Source organism: Panulirus ornatus, chromosome 38, assembly GCF_036320965.1.
Source record: "Panulirus ornatus isolate Po-2019 chromosome 38, ASM3632096v1, whole genome shotgun sequence".
Lineage (NCBI taxonomy): Eukaryota > Metazoa > Arthropoda > Malacostraca > Decapoda > Palinuridae > Panulirus > Panulirus ornatus.
In genome coordinates, this window is record NC_092261.1 from 1,328,984 (window position 1) to 1,349,772 (window position 20,789).

Genomic DNA, 20,789 nt, shown 5'->3' on the forward strand with positions numbered 1-20,789 from the left:
AAAAGATCTTTTCAATTATTTTTTTGAAATGAGAAAACCGAAGTGATTCTGATTATAGTTGTATGAGCGTGAAAAGTGAAATTCCATTTATATTTCATTGTTCATTGTTAGACTTGATCCTTCTTTTGATTTAAATGAACACGGTTGACGGAGCATGAAGCTGGAAGGTTTCCTATGGAGATGATGGCTATATGAAGAACGAATGTGGCATTAGCTAGAGTGCCTTAGTGGTGAGTGCTTACTCAAACTTTACTCTTAAGATCTGCTTTATGAGGCACGTAGGAAAGTGAAGCTAGTGTTGGGAGAGAGAGAGAGAGAGAGAGAGAGAGAGAGAGAGAGAGAGAGAGAGAGAGAGAGAGAGAGAGAGAGAGAGAGAGAGAGTACAGCGTAGACAGAGGACAAGCCAGCCCAATATCCTCACCGTGTCACACGTACTACGGGTTCCGTCGTGCGGCAATGTTGAAGATGATACGTTCCTCGGTGGCAGCGCGCCCGGCCGCCGACCATATCGTTGTCCATGATGTAAGTGTGAGTGTGTGTGTGTGCAGGTTATAGATTGTTGCTGAAAAACTCTTCACAGTCTCACCACTCAGCCATGTTACTTCTGTGGTACTCGTGTAAACACTCAGGTTATTTTCGTTTCGTGCTCCTGTGTTGTTATCACACATATCATATCAAGGATTAAGACTGGCAGCAAGATGCATGGTGCACCTCATGAAAACTTCAACTCGTCTTCAGTTTGATGAATGTGACAACGTGATCCCTGTCTTACGTGACAACGTGATCCCTGTGTTACGTGACAGCGTGATCCCTGTGTTACGTGACAGCGTGATCCCTGTGTTACGTGACAGCGTGATCCGTGTTACTGAGTGTTCACACATTTGTGTTTTCTGCTCCTCAGGAGACCTGTGGTGCACGGATCACTTCAGAAAGCTTCAGTAACTCGTGCATCATTTTGTCAGGCTGTCATTTTCCGTGTAGACATACAGATATTTATAACTTTAATTCAGACATGTTATACTGGGATTCAGCAACATGAGTGGTTCAGCAATATCCATTATCAATATAATTGCAACATTTCTATCAGATGAATGCGAGGGTAAGTGGTATGATCAACTTACTTCCTTACCTAATGAAGTGGAATCATCAGTGTTTCACCCAGGAAAAAGCAGTGTTCTGTTACGTGTCACATTTCCCAAGCAATACAAGGATATATTTTCAATGTTCAGCCCCATACGTACATCTACGTTATAGCCTTTAAGCCGCCTCGGCACAGAGGTCAATATCACCATAACTGTCGTCCTGCAGGAAAAACTACTGAGAGGAAACTGTAGAAAAACATAAGCGGGTGCTTGAAGTCTCGGCCCGGGTCACAGTGTCCACAGAGATATGAGGTAAACAATCATTCTTGTTTGATAGGTTGAGGGAGATTAACCTCGAACTGACTGTGGAGTGCCCACTCTCTCTCTCTCTCTCTCTCTCTCTCTCTCTCTCTCTCTCTCTCTCTCTCTCTCTCTCTCTCTCTCTCTCTCTCTCTCTCTCTCTCTCTGGAATGAGGATAACGCACGTATGGCACTGGAGGAAAAGATAAAGTTGTCATCCAGAACAACCAAGAGGAAGAGCGTTGAACTTTAAGATGATCCAGTAGTGTTGTGAGGTAGGATCCTCCACACACCACGCCGACCCACACCTGCACCAAGAAAGTATTGAGTCAAATTATTGGTACGGTATCAGCAGAGGTTCGGAGTCGCCATGTTTCAGAGCCTTCTAACTCGACGAGCACAACAACCCCTGAACACGGTCATACCACCCTTGGTAGTAGTGACCTGACATTTGACCTTCCCTGAAGGGCATCGCTCGCGCTCACTGGGTGAAATCATTTCGTATTATCAGGCTCGTCTTCCACAAATTTTTCATGACGTCACAACTCCTGAATATTGCATCCAGACAAATGAAAATTATGGACAGCGATTGAACATAACGTGAACTGTTCCGACCGACCCTCAAACTAGACTAATATATTCAAACACTTGGGATTGATATCACATTTCTCGAAGAAAAAGGAAAATAAAAGATGCCTCTTGCACCAGTGAGGCAATCTGCGCCAAACTGGAAATGAATCAGGCTCGCTCAGGGGAAGCTGTACCCAATGATAATCATGACCGCCGAGAACCAATCAAAATCAAGCTAATCTTGAAAAACTGTTGTGAATGGCTGAAGGGGCCAGAAATACGTTGTTTCAAACTGAAGTGAACATCATGGGGATGGTCCTGCGTTATCCGTTTTCCATATAGAAAAAGTACCTTCCTTATGATAACCAGATGGTGGCAGCAGGTGGTCGTCCAGAAGGATGGTCTCTGATACATGGGATGTGGTCGTCCAAAAGGATGGTCTCTGATACATGGGATGTGGTCGGAGGTTATCCTTGCTTAAGGTGGATGCCTACATGGTTGGTTTCTAGTAAGTGGTTCCTCGTAAGTAGATGTTTATTAGGTAGAAACCCAGGGAGTGGGTGTCTGGCAGGTGATTTCTAAAAGTAGACACGTAACAGCCAGGTTTCTAATTGATGGTTATCTTCAACAAGGTGTTCAATTGGCTGACGTCATGTGCGTCGAAGCTGTGGCTGGGTTTCTACTAAATGAGTGTCTCGAAGTTTGATGTCGTAATTGGTAAGTAATGACTGGATAGAAAACCAGGTCTTTAGTTTACATAGTAGATGCTTACCTTCTGGCTTGTGACTTGGATTAAATTATCCTTTGCCACTTTCTAGTGAGGTACAAGCTGTAAACGTCTCAGTAAGAGGATATATCGTCATTTTCCAGCGAGAGTCAGTTTACGACTGTCATATGAGACAACTCTTTGGAAAAGCATCCTACAAGGAGACAGGTAGTGAAGGTAACGAATATCAAGAGTTTGGAGACATTATCTAGACACAGGAACTTACATCTTGTTGGAATATGTGGAGGGAAGACCTGCTCTATCTATCAGCCAAGCGTCCTGCAACATGTGCTAGGAATCAGGTATGTAATAACATTGCATCTAAAAGAGAATTCATCCATAGATCATCTAGAATAACATATGGTGAGAGAGTATCTAGGAATCAAGGGTAAACAGGTATCTAGGATTAACATCTAGGTACTTTATGATGGAATAAACAATCACTGTTAAAAGAGATGAAAAATGAGTTGAGGAGGGATGCTGATCACGACCGAAACAGAAAGTTAACAAGAATAATGGAAGGAAACACAAACGTAAGCCGATAGTTTAAGGGAAATGAGAGAGATATGAAAGGAGAGAAACGGAGAAAGGCGAGTAATAAGAAAAATAAGAAAGACACAGATGGAAGGAAAAGGGAAGGGTTTGTAAAAAGAGGAGCCAGGAAGGATGGAACAGGGATAAAAACAGGAGATGGGAAGGAAACACACTGATACGAATATGACAGAGAACAGGTGGGACTGGAGGAACAGAAAAAGACGGAGAAATAATTGCAATGCCAGTGAAAGATTGACACAAGTACATACTTGAAACAGACAGACAGACAGACAGGCAGATAGACAGACAGACAGAGAGATAGACAAACAGACAGACAGACAAAAATCTTAAGATATCAAAACACCACCCATGCTTCAAGATGAACAAGACTGTCATGGGAGGAGAAAGACTCCAATCAACTTCGATAAAAGAGAACTCATAAAGAACAATCATGTCTCTAGAAGAACCGCTCGACTCGAAGGAGCAAAGGAGCTCTTAGACCCATAATGAACCTTATAAACTCAAGAAGGACTCGGATGAAGGAGCACAGAACCTGTCAACACTCCTGCTAATATGCGAATGACCTGGAATAAGGGGCAAGCGACTCAGGAGCCTTACATGGGATTCAGGAGCCTCACGATGGTCCCAGTAACCTCACAAGGAATTCAGGAGCCTTAAGAGGGACCCAGGAGCCTTACAAGGAACTCAAGAGCCTCACGGAGACCCAGGAGCCTCACTAGGAACTCAGGTGCCTCACGAAGGTCCCAGGAACCTCACATGGGACTCAAGAGCCTCACGAGGGACCCAGGAGCCTCACAAGGTATCCAAGAGCCTTACAAGCGAATCAAGAAGCCTCACAAGGGGCCTAGGAGCCTCACAAGGAACTCAGGAACGTCATAAAGGAGCCTAATTAGGAGAGAAAGTTTTTCGTATTTTTTCTTGACTGTTTTACAAAGTTACTCATAAGATGGTAAGGTGAGCTGAATTCCATTATGTAGAGAACCGGCGGACGGATGTGTACCGCGTACAAACGCCTGCGATTTATATGCTGCGTTTATATGTCTATTGCAGGAGTCTGGCGTATTGTGTATGGCAGTAGTTAGCGCATTGCGGGAGTTGGCGTATCGATCGAGTTGCCGTATTGCGGAAGTTGGCGTATTTCAGTACTTTACATATTGCAGGAATTGATATGGTGCGGAGTTTGGCGTATTGGTGATCCCGGTCTGCTACAGTCTGGCTTCCTAGTGAATGTAACACACTGCAGGTGTTCCTGGTACTGCCAGTGTCCGCGGTGACAGCTGTGGGAGTTGGTGTATGACGGAAGTCTCACCTACTGTGAACGGCGTCGTCCTGCAGGTGACTCGTACGGTGTGAGGACATAAGGAGACAACAGAGCCTTACGTATCGCCCGTCTCTCGCGTGTTACATTGCGAAAGTTTACCTTTATCCACCAAACATCATCATGAAAATGTCACCTGTTGTACGGAAGGAAGGTTACCTGTTGTAGGAGTCATATTCTCACTACATAGTGCTCTCATCTCGCCTTACGTACTGTAAAGGGTCAATTTTCTGTTCAGTTTCTTAACCCGGTCATCACTCCGTGGGCCCAGGGGTGATGACCGCTGCTGGAAGTCATCTGCATAACAGTGAAGCTGCTTTGTGCTGTCTGTTGGCACACTGGGGCTGCTGTGGTGAGGTCGGTACTAGAATACATTTGCATGTTTGCCGTGGTCACTGTTGGATGTGAGGCTTTAGTGGAACCAACGAGTACAATATGTTCGTTCTATCTTGAACATTCACCATGAACATGTATTTCTAACTTGATCACCAACTGTGAAAGTATCTCTAGATTTATCAGCAACAAAGACAATTATGATCAATAATCTTTCATTTCAACACCAACAACTGAAAAGTAACTATATAATTCCAGCTTTACTTTGAGATCAATGATCACCTCCAAGATGACGCCATTAAAGTAACCTCAAAAGCGAACATCCAATAATAACCCTTATGTTGTCTTACACAGAGTATGACCAGACTATCTCCTCTCTAACCCTTTCATCGGCCAGACTATCTCTGTATCATATAGCATTGGAAAATTCCCCAAGAAAGTGCTATACTTTCCTTCATACTGGTGTTGACAAGTGAACAAGTCCTGTTGACGACAAGGATCCTCATTAGTTAACTATATGATGATTATGGGTTTTACATACACACATACACACGTACACACATACACACATACACACATTCACACATACACACATACACACATGTTATGGGGGTTTACAAGGCATAATATCAACATCCCCGACGCAACATTTACATATTATTGTACAGGACGTTTTTTTATATATTTCAAAATCATTCTTTACGTAATTTCTCATCATTCGTATATCAGAACATTACCTAATGAAAAAATACGTCGACCTTCATCGACAATATGAACAATGATTCTGTGAATATTTTCTTTCATCGTCAAACCATCTACGATAATAATGTGTGCATCGAGCTTCCTCAACTAATGACGCAGTTAAACTTATATTGATGATTTATGATAGATGATATTTCCTAAGCTGTGTAGTTAGGTTTTTAGTGAAGTCTAGGAATACGATACGGCATTCTGTGTCAACTGTGAGGACATGAAGGTTAGTCACGAAAGTGGAACGACCCATCGCCCTACACAACACCAAGACAGGAAAGGAAGCAATAACACAACTGACGACATGACACGATCTCTTACATCATCAACAAAGATGGACGAGACCAATGCATTTCCTGACGAGACCTTCTCCTGTGAGACCACTGCTGTGGGACCACTACTGTGAGACCACTACTGTGAGACCACTACTGTGGGACCACTACTGTAGGACCACTACCGTGAGACCACTACTGTGGGACCACTACTGTGAGACCACTACTGTGGGACCACTACTGTGGGACCACTATAATGAGACTTTCTACAGTGAGATGAAAACTGAGAAGACCAAAAAGAAAATAGAAATGTTCATTCTCTTTCGTAATATTTAGCTCTTACACAGTGGTATTCTGGACATGGAAAACATTGTAAAATTTTGACAATCTTTCTTCATAACTTCCATAAGGAGTCATGTTGAGAAACTCTGGACTGACGACTGTGAAGGAAGAAACATCGCAGGAAAACATATGAAGAACGAGACGTTAAGGAAAAGTTAACAAAAGTGAAGTGAAAAAAGGGCGACAGAAGGAGCGACATGTTGAGAGAACTTGACAGCGGAGAGGAGACCCGCCGGAAGAACTCGCTGAAGACCTTTACCAAATCTTAAGTGTTGGCAGGAGCAGGAGGTGAGCCCGAGGCTGACACACAGGAAGAGAAGAACCCACATAGCGGGGTGACGCCCAGCACCAGGGAAACTGCACACTGCAGGAGAACCTAGCACAGTAGGGGACCCACTCAGGAAGGGGACCACTCACAGCACGGGATCTCCTCACAGCTGGGAGACCTCGCACACCAGCAGAACCTCAGAGAGCATAAGAACCCCATATAGCAAGGGGAGCCCTCTCAAACTGGGGACCCCTCACAGAGGGGCTCCCACATAACAGAGACCTCTAAGAACATGGGTCTACATAAGCCCTGTGGGGCCACTGTGGGGCCACCGTAAGGCCACTGTGGGGCCACCGTGGGGCCACTGTGGGGCCACCGTGAGGCCACTGTGGGGCCACCGTCTCTTATCAACTCAAATCTGTTGTAAAGATTTCCAATTCCCAAGTAGAGTCAGTATCCTCTCCTGGCTGAGGTCGTGCCACATCTCCCCAGTCATCTTGCTTGAGAACAAACGCTCCCCTTGTCTCGTTTCCCCTTACGTCCTCAGGTTCTGTATTTCCCGTCAGAATTCCAAGACCTGGTTCTTAGTTATATCATCATCGTCCCTGAGTATTTCAAAAGTGGTTATCACGTATCCTTCTATCCTTCCTCCTCCATCAGTCATTTTCACATCATTCAAACACCATCCTTGACGTGTTCCATCACCACCACCAAGGGAAGCACTTAGTCTGTCGCACTGACCGAACCTGTGCCTCCTGCCCACCCCTGAATCCTGCCCGCAAAAAGCCTCCTGCCCACCCCTGCCTCCTGCCCGCAAAAAGCCTCCTGCCCACCCCTGCAGTCAAGATCTGGGTAAGAAAAATCTGTGAAATTTCAGTGGTTCATACGTGGCAGATTTCTAATGAAATGAAAAATAAAATGAATTAATGACGATTACATTTTGACTATAGCGTCATGTTCATCATCTTTCACTAAGGGAATCATGAGTAAAAATCCCCATATACATGTTAAAGTTTTTTCTAACATTTTATTCTTTTTAAAAGAAAATACGTTAATTATTTCCTAAAAAATGGGAATGCAGAACACCTCATTAGTCATATATTTTCCTCCACAGCGAGCGAGACAGTCCAGTACTGACGGTGAATTCAGAATCTACAAAATGAAAAGAAATATGAAGTGTGAAGCAACTCCATTTAAAGTTCTCATAACTTTTCTTTACGAATTTAAGACAAACCCTAAATAAGTTTTCAGTTTCCATATCATTCAGTTTTACGGTCTAGAATTCCCACTTTGCTATCCTCACTTCATCTTCTATCTTAACTCTTGTTGTAATAGTATTTCTCTCTAACTTGCTCTCTTGCCAACATTTATTTTATCTTATTCATTTTCCAGTAAGTGAAAACATTTTAGTGTTAATAATCACAGACTTCCTCTTTAAATACAGTCTACGCTTTTGTCTACCTTCAATAAGATTCAAACATTTACTATTATGATTCTCTCTCTCTCTCTCTCTCTCTCTCTCTCTCTCTCTCTCTCTCTCTCTCTCTCTCTCTCTCTCTCTCTCTCTCTCTCTCTCTCTCTCTCTCTCTCTCTCTCTCTCTCTCTCTCTCTCTCTCTCTCTCTCTCATCTAAGTGGCTTGATACGAACATAATATATCAGTCTTGTGCATAAACTTTATCAACTTACAGTCTTTCAGAGATGTAACATGTAACATACCAGTTAAGTTCACTTATACTTACAAGAATTGTTAATCATGAATACATAATAAGCAGCCAAGAGGCTGCCCTGAGAGCAGGATTGAAGTTCAGTTTGTCTTGATTGTGTTAGCAATGTGCAGTCCGCCTACTGAGCCACGAGGGGTCGGCAGGAGAGGTTCTCTTGTCTCATGTCTTGACACACAGAGGAGGCGTGGGCTTCTGAAGAGTTATCTCTTATCATGACAGAAGGACACCTTGTGGCATCTCATGAAAGTGCGGAGGGAGCGCCTCTGTAAGATCCTAAACTCTCTTAAGTTTCTGCAAACGGTTTTACAATTGTGTGTTGACAGGTGATGTTCCGGGAAGGCTTACAAGAGTTCCAGACATAACTTCCCCAGAAGCCAATCATCGCGTTTCCAGACCTCGGATCATCATGGGATAAACCAAGAAAAACAAAAGAAAATTATTTGAAAACCCAAAGTTCAAGCAGGGCTGTGTCTCGCCTGATTCATATGCAAATGGACACTTTCTTTCACTGAAATTTTGTGCGAATGAAGTTTCTGGAGGCGACTCTGTTTCCCATAAGTTATAAAAGGGCATCTGGTTGATCGATCCTCCGCCTCCAACGGTGGTGGGAGCCACTATGACTATATGCAACGTTGCTATTCTCTGTTTCCTCATTATTCACTTGTAAAAGAAAGCTTTGAGCCACAGAGACCGCGAGTTCTCAATTTGTTCGTTTTGAAACCCAACAAACAATAGCCTTTTCATGATTTTCGCTTGAGGCAAATTATATTCTTTTTTGTCGGGTATCATTTCTTTCTCAGGCATCGCCATATCATCTTATGGTGGTTTCATGAATCACCTGCAAACCCTGCCTGGACGCCAGTACAACTCTCGTATACACCATGTAATGCAACTTTGGCTCATAATCTTTATCGAACGTTTTCTGAAACTCTTTGTACATGACATCAACCCATGAGCTTTCATCAAACAAGATGAATATATTGTAAAAGAACTCAAACTGTTTGTCATATGATACATAAATGTAAACGAATGTTTTCAATGATGGTTTGCACACGTTCCCCAGGTGTGGGCATGAGACTACCTGTCCAGTAATTTTATTGTGCATGTGTCACCATAGGAACACCTTCGTCCAGTACTGTACACCGTCACCAACACACTTGTATTCATCACACATAATGAGTCATCACCTCACATCAATCCTCGCCCATCATCACCCACTATACATACTCACTCACACTCAACCACAGCCACCCAACACTCACTCACACTCAACCACAGCCACCCAACACTGTCACACACTCAACCACAGCCACCCAACACTGTCACTCATTATCAATCACACATAAAGTTGTCCTGCAACATATGTGACACAGGAAATTGTTTTTTCTTTTTATCCGAAGCATCGCTACCACTAATATCTCTTTATCAGAAACCAGCGTTTTTAAAGTGAAATTACCGTTCGAGTGTGTCATACGGCAGATAAAAGACGTTGAATTTTGAACGAGAATATTTCTTAATGGTTTTCAGAGCATAATTATGGACGACGCTGAATAAAATTTTTTATATATTTATAAAGTCTCTCTCTCTCTCTCTCTCTCTCTCTCTCTCTCTCTCTCTCTCTCTCTCTCTCTCTCTCTCTCTCTCTCTCTCTCTCTCTCTCTCTCTCTCTCTCTCTCTCTCTCTCTCTCTCTCTCTCTCATCATAAAATCTCTCGCCTTCCTAACTATCGTCTAACCTTGTATTAACCATCACCATCCCACCTCCACTGCCTCCGTCACCCTCAAGTTCTCATACAATGTTTGTGCCTCCCTCAGCGGGCGTCCCCTGCCTCAACCTTGCTGGCGCTCCCTCATGCTGCAGTGTTGCCTCGTCAACCATCCTCTTCCCTTTCATCAACCAATCACTGTCTTCCTCGTACCCATTCGGCCACGTCCCTAGCGACGGAGATCACGAGTCGCCTTTAAACCATCGTCATCAACTTCACTCTCGTTACCACACACACACACACACACACACACACACCTTCGTTAAGGACCATATGCATAGTTCTTCAATATTACACCTTAACCGGTGGCTGGCAGGTTTGGGGGATCCGAAATTACCATATCTGCTTCACGAGATCCACTTTAACACCGTGGCCTCCCTCCCGAGCACTTGCAAATAGCGGCATTGTCGCGCCTTCTCCCAGTGAAGTCACTACACAACCAAAATCGTATTCCTTCTCAGACGTCCTATGCCCAGCTGCTGGGTGGAACAACATGAAATTCCTGCACTACTGGGAAGGCCTGGAGTGGCTGCTGTTCCTCCAGGACTCCAGCTCCTGCATTAGTCGGAAGCACTGGACCTCGAGGACCCGAATCCTATGTTTATGGGAGGTGCTGGACGCAAACTGCCTCAATTTTCCGGAGGAGCGCTTCGTGTGTGTGTCCGTGCCAGCGACACACCAACAGGCCCGCCACTTCATTGCCCCCAGCCATAATTGATCATTACGCCTCTTGATCAGACCCAGTGAGCGGCACAGACCAGTATGTGGGTGGGGGAGGGTCGGGGGAGCGAGGCAGACCACTTAATGTGTCTGTTTGTGGGAAGGAAAGTTCTGAACTGTCTTGTTAAAAAGGAATCTTAGTTTCTTAGCTTCTCAAGTACAAAGAGGCTTTAAATTGTACATGCAGTACGACAGGTTTAAGTTCTAAATGTTTACGGTGGGAAAGCTATAACATGACTATATTGGAAGTCTTACAGATTGCCCGAGGTATTAGAGTGAGCTACGTTTCGACCATGTTGAGTTTAACAGGTGAAAGTTACCCGCGTCTACAGTGACACAGGCGGGAAGGTCTACACTATCATGGCAGTCTTCTGAACACCTTGGAGTTACCTTCCTTCATCACGGGAATTGTGAAGTGTTGGAATGCGAGGTGAAGGAAGACGCATTCGTCGGGGATGTAAACTCCTCACATGTGAGATGTCACACTCACTTTGATTAAAATTACTTTTAACATGAAACTTTTTACTGTTTACATTTTCAGCGTGATTATTATCTTTATGTTTACAGTAAAGTGTTGTGTGTGTGACGTGTGGTAGTTGTCTGTAGATTGTATATCGTATGTTGGGAGACGAGATAACCACTGTACACGTCTTGCCTGCATGATGCTACCTACGGACGTGCGGCAAGCCTCCGTAACGGATGACTGAGCATTACACGGGGAAAACATGGTGCGTTCCGCTGTTCCTTCTTTCGGCAATTAATACAGGAGGGGAGGATTTCTAAGCGCCTCCTCCCCTCCCCCATTCCGTAGTGGGTACTTGGGCAGTATTCTCTTGCTTCCCCACCCCCCTTCCCAGGGAGACCCCTTCCCCAGGTAGAGAGGAAGAATTTATCAATCAGTCCCTGAAGCCTAAACTGTCTATATTAATCCTCCTTTTTGATCATTAGATCCTGAAACTAGTCTGAGAATTCTGGATTATCAAGGATTAATCGAAATCACTTGTGAATGTTTCAGATTATATGTGATGCATAAATCATAGTTTATATATAATGTTGGAATGATCAGTGAATCATTATACCAGACGACAACTACGTCAGTTAAAAGCTCTTCATAAACCGTGAGAGGAGGAAGGTGTCACGCACAGCCCTCGCACCTCACACTTGCTCATTTATGTATCAACTTTGGAAAGATTTCAAAAGTTTCTAATGTGTTCATGAATGTTCCAAGCCAAATTAGACCATTATATGAGCTGAGCTAACACTTTCGGAAACATATTTTATACAATATTGTCGACTGCATGTCTTAGCTTCCTCCTTACGTACGTGGCTCATGCTTCCCCCTGGCGACGCTGCCAGCGGGAGAACGGGAAGACATGCAGCAGCACGAGGGGGTGGATCACCAGACGAAGCTTGCCTCAGTATGTCTGGTGATTATGATCATGAACAAGAACCAGTACAGAGCCAGTCCAGGACCAGTGCAGGACCAGCACACTACTGATACAGGAATCAATACTGTACCATTACAGTAGCAGCACACTTTCGTCCCATGAACAGTATGGTATCAGTACAGGACCAGGGAATGAGCTGTACAGTACATGACCAGAACATGAGCGGTACAGTACAGATAGCATAACATGTATAATGTCCGGAACAATGTAAACCATTTAGTACGAGTATATGATGCTTGAGCAAGTCGGTACGACCAGGAAACGTTAAGTGAAACTCATACCATGATAGCCAAAGGTCACGTCATAATGCTTAATGGTCGTATCATTGAACTTTAAGGTTGAACCATCGTGTTCATGGGTCAAGACTGTCCTGGAACATCATGCTAACATCTTCAGACTTTTCATTCAAAGGTGTGTGGCAATACGTTCCTTCCTAGAAGTGTGTCACTCTTTCAGAAGGTAATGTACGTACCTGGAGATAGTCATTGATCTTTCCTGGATTTACTAATCCCTCGTGGATTAATGCGTAATTTGTAATCACTTATGTAACAGTTAACCCAGTGTACTTGATGCTGCCCATGTCAGCTACTGTATAATGACAGCTGTTTGATCCAACACCCCCCCCCCCCATGGTGGAGTTATTGTTAACTAATGGAGAAGTAGTCTGGCCAGGGAAGGTATAGATACGTCAGTGGTTGCTGTCCGTGGTTCTGTAAATCAATAGTATCCGTAGTTCTACCTTAGACATTGTCAATAGATTGTTACAAGTATGAATAAAATCTTTTGGACTTCATCATTAAGTCTTACGTCTGTCTGCTTTTACCAGTTAGAGTTTCGTCCTTAAGGCATGGCAGTGTTTTAATGCCGCTCTGCCTGACCCAAGATGAATGCCATAAACTGCACAGGAACCAGTTTATATCCGTCTGCCAAACACAGTTAAGTTAACTAACCCTACACCCGCTCCTCCAGCTCCAGCCTCAACTTCTGCATCATGGTTCTCTCCTAAGCACCGGCCTTACACACACCTTCCCTTACAAACACCTGACAACATATACAGTAGAATATACTTTATGGCAAGAATGATTCATTACTGGAATCGTGCGAAACGGCCCAGTGGACCTGTGCCGTTCTGGCTTCTGTAACATAAAGTGAAGCACTTGCTTGCCCTCAGCCAGGCGTGACATTGTCCTGAAGAGCGTAATCGTCAACCATCACATTAGGTCCCAAGAACCAGCTGTTCGGTTCGTTCCATGAGCTCCTTCACCCGGTTTGCACGGTTAACAAAAGCTTCGACCATTTCCTCTGCTTGCGAGAACATGATGAACCAAAAAACCGCTGTTTGGTTTCACGAAATTCTAGCTTGCGTTGTTAGTATTACGGAAGAAATAGTTTAAACGAGCTTCTTTCTTTTCCTCAATGTATCAACCTACAGCCCTGGTCGAGTTTAGATTTTTCTTAAAAATAGTTGATTTTTGTATTATTAGTAAACTTGCCTCATTAAGGGCTGGACTCCTACAAAGTATTCATATTACTTGTTGACTTACATTAATAGTTAGTTGTACATTCTGTTTACATTATTGATATATACACATTTCTTAAAACAAGCAAGTGTTCGTGTCTAGACCAGATGAGAAAAATAATGTATAGTCGATATTTCTTTGAAAGAGAACTGCTTTATGTGTCCTTCACCGTCTGAGTGGCCGGTGAAGGTTATCAGGAGACAATACAACTCCCTTATATCCATATATGTTCATTATTTATCTTTGTTGAAGGTAAACATAATGTTATCAACAAACCATCCCAAAGACTGTATCTGTACACAAGATCATACACACACATACAGTACATTTCTTTCTGAACCTCAAGTTAGTCAGTTTGATAAAGTTATAACAACATAACAGATGAATTACTTAACAAACATATATTTCTCAATTCACGACACGTTTTATATTCATTTCTCAAATCACGAATAGTTTTCCATTGTCTTTAATACTAGAGTGAGCGAGGTAATTACTGGTATTGACAACTGGACACGTATTTTCCCCCTAAGTTTGCTAATTGATTAATATTTTCCTGTAGACCGTTTACCACCAGGCGAGGCAGCAGGTCCTGCACTTCCTTCAAGTCCTCCGTCCCTGATCTTGTGTGGGACCCAACACGATACCACGCAGGGTGCAGGGGGCAGCTGCACCTCCTCAGGTGTTCACTCATGACGGTAATTCAGGAACATAAATATTCTTTATTAGTAACTGTTGCCTGCCTCAACCTACTCCTGGCTGACATGTCAATCCTGAATTGGGGTTTGAGCAGGAGAATCCTGCCCCTCGGGCTAAAGTGTTGGAAATAAACAGATTAGCAACAAATCACAAAGCAAGAAAACAAACATCCAGTAAATGTTGAACGATCAAGTATATTTGTTGTTTGAACTAAGAATTTTTTGTAAAATCCAAAAATAGAATAAAGAAAATCAAGTGAACATGAGACACTGTGCAACACAAAAACAATCAGATTCAAAAGCACGTTACAGATAGACAGACAGACAGACAGACAGACAGACAGATAGACAGACAGACAGACAGACAGACAGACGGATGGATTCAGGGGTAAGTAGGTTGGTCGTGGTGAGGTTTCCCACCCTCACTCAGTATCCACATCTGGAGCACGTACCATGTCAATATATGACGTCATCACTCACTTCATCACTCACGTCATCACTCACGTCATCATCACTAATAAAGTGAGGTGATACAGAGACTAGGTAAGTATTGACAACATATCCACACTGTACACTGAAGTCTCGTAAATTCTTACCTCAGGAAAAGTGATCCTCCCGTCCAGGCTGACAAATCCCCTGTCAGTCCACAGGTCTGCTGGACCGTCCCTCCTCTACGCCGGTCAACACAAATTCCCTTAAAAATCTTCCTCCGTTTCGTCACCGTCCACTTCCGTTGATCAACTGTGCTACACTGGATCTCCTGCATCTTATCGTTCGTTAGTACATTCGTCTCATACAGTTTAACTTTCCTCCATGTTGTTTGTCCTCCCACATGTGTAGCTAGGCCTTGAGTCATCCCCGTAGGAAGTCAATCATGATATTTTCAGCGTCGGTAACACCTGTGTCTTCACGTCCTGCCTTCACTACTGTCTCTCACCCACACACGTCTGACTCTTGTCCTCATTACTCGTTTTCATCCTCATGCACCTCAGGAGGACAGTCCAGTACCGTCTGCTTTACCATACATTGTAATGTTCCTTTTTCATTTGTTAATACTACTTCTATGTATCTCCTTTACATCACGTTTTCTTCTCTCTGCCTCTATATTTCAGTCTATATTTTGTTCCACCTTCAACCCTTCATCGTCATGACACCTTGACTCCTCTTCCCTCACTTCGATCAACATTCTTTGCTTCCATTGCTACCGAGCTTGGCTTCACCCAACTATATCCAGTAAAGAAATAGAACGCTCCTTTTGCTCCTGAAACAGAGCCCTTCTCTCTTGCTGTTCTCCCAACAGAGCCGTTCATCTCTGTTGTTCCCCAACAGAGCCGTACTGTGTATTTGTTTACCTTACTGTACTGTGTATTTGTTTACCGCTTCACCTGGGGTGACAAGCCAGCCGCCAGTCCTGCCGCTTCGTCTGGGATGCATCAGTCAAGTTCAGTGTGTATCAGCTGACCATAAACACAAGTTTTGTACTTGCGATTCGTCAACTGCTGCAACTCGAGAGAAATCAAATCAAACTGTTGACAAATCAAATCAAACTAGAATTTGAAACCCGTAAAGTATATGAAGGATGGAGATGAATGTTCCGCTACTTCAAACCCATAATATGCACGATGAAAAATGAGGGAAGTTCCATCATCTTAAACCACGATACTTGTGATGGAAAGAGATCTTACTGTTAACATATATCTTCCTTCAATATGATCACATTGTAACCTTATATATCTTCCTTCAATATGATCACATTGTAACCTTATATATCTTCCTTCAATATGATCACATTACATATCAGGGCCACATTGTCTGTGATTCATACATCAGCAGCCAGTTGACACAGTGAATCCCAAGAATCATTTACTCTCAGTATCACCAGCTGATGAGAATCACTTACGCTCACCATTATAGACAATGTGAGTCGGCTGGACTTTGGAAATTACACTATCTGATGGGAATCACACTAGCAGATGGGGTCACACTGGCAGATGGGGTCACACTAGCAGATGGGGTCACACTGGCAGATGGGGTCACACTAGCAGATGGGGTCACACTGGCAGATGGGGTCACACTAGCAGATGGGGTCACACTAGCAGATGGGGTCACACTAGCAGATGGGGTCATACTGGCAGATGGGGTCACACTAGCAGGTGGGGTCACACTAGCAGATGGGGTCACACTAGCAGATGGGGTCACACTGGCAGATGGGGTCACACTGGCAGATGGGGTTACACTGGCAGATGGGGTCACACTGGCAGATGGGGTCACACTAGCAGATGGGGTCACACTGGCAGATGGGGTCACACTGGCAGATGGGGTCGGTCACACTGGCAGATGGGGTCACACTAGCAGATGGGGTCACACTGGCAGATGGGGTCACACTGGCAGATGGGGTCACACTAGCAGATGGGGTCACACTAGCAGATGGGGTCACACTGGCAGATGGGGTCACACTGGCAGATGGGGTCACACTAGCAGATGGGGTCACACTGGCAGATGGGGTCACACTAGCAGATGGGGTCACACTAGCAGATGGGGTCACACTGGCAGATGGGGTCACACTAGGAATTGGGATGCTCTCTCTCTCTCTCTCTCCCCATGTAGCATTCCCTTTGTCTCGTTCAGTGATGTAAGCTAGAAAGATTAAGGGAAGCAAGGAGATAAGAGAAAGAAGAGAGAGAAAAACCGTAGAGGGGGAAGTAAGAGAGGGAAGAGAAGGTGTCATAAAACCTGCATCGTTGAAGCCATACATAAAGCTGTAGTAACTGCACGAGGGGCAACACTGCTTGCTTGCCGAGGAACTGAACGGATGGTCTTACTTCTTTCTCTGCTTGGGAGGGTCATGATGACTGCTACTTTTAAGACACCAACGAATATGGCATGCAAGAAATACTGTCCTTTGATCTTCCCTGTAGTTAGTTGTTCCTTCCGTTTTCTATTCGTGTGAGGGGAGGGGAGGGGAAATAAGACATATCCTGGACTTCAAGCGACCAAATAACATGACGTAATACATGCGTGTCTCCCACAGGAGAGAGAGAGCCACACAGAATGGGACGCGGATATTGCCGCCACTGGACGCAGTCCCCTGAAACAATGTGAGCACAGCGGCTCCGGATACGTCATTTCCTGATAATTTCCTCTTTACTGTTGGTGGTAGCACATGCTGGGCGAGTCTCCCGTGATGACAGGCTGAGGTGAGAGCGCCACACACATCCCATCTCGAACTACTTGGCAAGTCAACAGATACGACCAAAGGAACTTATTCCTGTCAGATCTTCCCTCACGTTGCGTCTCAAACCATAATCATGATGACTCACTCTACTCAACCTCGAGTTGCCTTGTTCATCCCAGATCCTCTACACTCTCTCTTTCTCACTCACACCCAGACCCTCTACACTCACTCTCACACCCAGAACCTCTACACTCACTCTCACACCCAGACCCTCTACACTCACTCTCACACTCAGACCCTCTACACTCACTCTCTCACCCAGACCCTCTGACCCTCTACACTCAGTCTCACAAAGACATTGGTAAGGACAGATATCAGTTGCTTGAGAAGATCATCCGTTCGGGAACACGTCAGGCAGACGGCAATAGAAGCAGTAATATTCTTTTTTTTTTTTTTTTGTTCAAGACACATTACTGGTGAGGTTTTGCTCGGTGAGAGGAACACAAGACTCGGCTCACAAATCATCTGAGGTAACAAGTGACGTCGGACAATTCTTATGCTCTTGAGACGCGATTCTGAGCAGTTACTTCATGTAGCAGGAAAATGATAGGATCCTTCTGAGGAACATTGTCCGACATGACCATAATTCCTCCCATCAACTGACGATGATGTGTGTGTGTGTGTGTGTGGTGTGTGGTGTGTGTGTGTGTGGTGTGTGTGTGTGTGGTGTGTGTGTGTGTGTGGTGTGTGTGTGTGTGTGGTGTGTGTGTGTGTGTGGTGTGTGTGTGTGTGTGGTGTGTGTGTGTGTGTGGTGTGTGTGTGTGTGGTGTGTGTGTGTGTGTGGTGTGTGTGTGTGTGTGGTGTGTGTGTGTGTGGTGTGTGGTGTGTGTGTGTGTGTGGTGTGTGTGTGTGTGTGGTGTGTGTGTGGTGTGTGTGTGTGTGGTGTGTGTGTGTGTGTGTGTGTGTGTGGTGTGTGGTGTGTGTGTGTGTGTGTGTGTGGTGTGTGTGGTGTGTGTGTGTGTGTGTGTGGTGTGTGTGTGTGTGTGTGGTGTGTGTGTGTGTGTGGTGTGTGTGGTGTGTGTGTGGTGTGTGTGCGGCATACGAAAATCTAGGAAGCTGCGTAATGATAAAGGATGTTCAAGAGATCGAACCTCACCAGCGTAAAACTACCTTTCTTTCTACAGGACAAACTGGATTATATTCTCACACTAGAATTCTACTAATAACTGGTAGCAATACCTACAACAGTTACTGGTCCATTGGTCGGTGTTCACATCAGTCATGAACCAATACTCACCCTACCCTGCATAAGCGTCCACCTGCGTTTGACACTTCCCACCGCAACAGAAATTGCTTATACATATAAATTTATTAAGGTCCTTTTTTTCTGCACTTTAGACCCTGGTGGTAACATCGATCGCTCGTTCCATTTTCTATGATGGAAGGTAAACAAAGGCGCCTTTGTTATTTCTCTCATAAGCGAGCAACGACGACCACTTTCAGTAATACCACAACAAACCTGTGAGACACGACGACGGAGCGACCCATGCTCTACGTAGTGTCCTGACCTTGACCTGATCTCTACAAACCAGGACAAAGGCCAGGTCGCCCGCCACACCGACGCATCGGGTCGTCCCGTAGTGCTCAACAGAAGTCTGGAGGTAGCAGGTCGTCTCTATGAAGTGGTGGTTACCACAGACGAGAGTATAGAGACACCAGACACGCTCAAATGAGCTGTGGCCTCACCAGGAGGTGGACCTGTGAGAGAGGCAGCGGGCGACACAGGCAGGTGTGGGATAGAGCCGGACGCGGGTGAAGGTATTATGTCCCGGTCTGGGGCGGTGGAAGATTGATTGCTGTGCGAACCGACCTCGACCGTCTCCCTGAGTCACTCTGGGGTCATCAGTTTAACGAGGATTCTCAAAGTGTCAGAGGTCTCTCTCTGTGTGAGAGAGGTTCGGAACCACGGATAACACACAATCCTTCATCAAGGTAAGTTCAAGGGGCATGTAGTTGAAGGTAAGCTGCTGCAGGTGGTGCGGGATTAGGTATGAAGGTTAGGTGAGGTTAGGTAGACCGGATCCTCCCCGTGTCGCTATTGGTGAGACAGGTGTCCTGTGGTGCTGGTTCGGCAGCTGGAGACGAGGTAGGTATTCCCAAGTGCTGGTGCCCGAGAACTGAGCGTATACGGGTGGCTCCGTAGTGCCGATGGTGAAGTATAGCGAGGCAGGATTTCCTGGTAGAGATACGAGGTTGCTGGATCTTCTTCAGCTCCTGTAGAAAGAAAAAGGTTTTGCTGACATCTTAATTTGCAGTTGTCAAACTGCGCTGTAGCAGGTGTAGCTAGGTATCCCGATATTAAAGATTTAGATGGGCGTTGACGGTGTCCTAATGGGGTCTTGCCACAGAAGGCAAAAGCCAGAGTCATGCGGCTCTGCTGTGAAAGGAAGCCTCACGAAATGAGGGACTACAGAGCGGAGAGTGATAAGCCAAAACACTTACAAAGTAGAATTCTCCGGACGCTGAGCACGTCTTGGTGAGCGAGAGCCAGTAAACTTGCTTCACTGGTGAGGGTGGCTGCCACGTGACTGTCTATAAGGCAGTCGGATTGGCCCGCCGGCAACATTGACTGTGGGGGGCGTGGGCGTCACGCCCTTGGAAAGTGAGAAAGACATTCATTGGCAGCCGTCTGTACGGAGATGGACCTCCTGTTGAGGTCAAAACCATTTATCTGCATGAGTTCCTGGCCTATGACCTAGGTCGTAATCCCAGATAACATGATGACCCTGACAGGATATCCGCTTACCTGCCTGGGTCGAGCTGGGTAACAAAATTAGCGTAAGAGAAATTACACATGATGTGTGTGTTCCATCCCTCGGAAATAACGCTGCAGACACGTTGTTCTCTGACAGACTTAACGCTACAAAATTATAACATCATTTCTGTATGACCTCATATTTCGTATGTTCTGAATACATGTACCTTGATAAGTGAGTCATTATATAGAAATTTTCAGTCAAAGTTTAGAGATTATTCATTCTAAACCGAAATTCTTCAGCTACATAGATTATTAACGCATTTCAAACTGGAATTCAGGTTTACGAGTTACTGTATCGTGACATAACGTCTCTCTCTCTCTCTCTCTCTCTCTCTCTCTCTCTCTCTCTCTCTCTCTCTCTCTCTCT

General features: G+C 44.8%; 1 protein-coding gene across 3 annotated transcripts in view; it reads left to right on the plus strand.

Moving 5' to 3' along the window:
• The window catches only part of LOC139760767 (neuropeptide Y receptor type 6-like), an 80,723-nt gene that overhangs the window by 41,281 nt on the left and 18,653 nt on the right, over positions 1-20,789 (plus strand). Inside the window, exon 1 of one of the 3 annotated variants that reach the window (XM_071684327.1) lies at positions 18,997-19,596. The exons of the other annotated variants lie outside the window; for them this stretch is intronic. The gene's annotated coding sequence lies outside the window, so the exon portion shown is untranslated. Of the gene's footprint in view, positions 1-18,996; positions 19,597-20,789 lie in introns of those variants that run through there. 3 annotated transcript variants of the gene reach the window in all.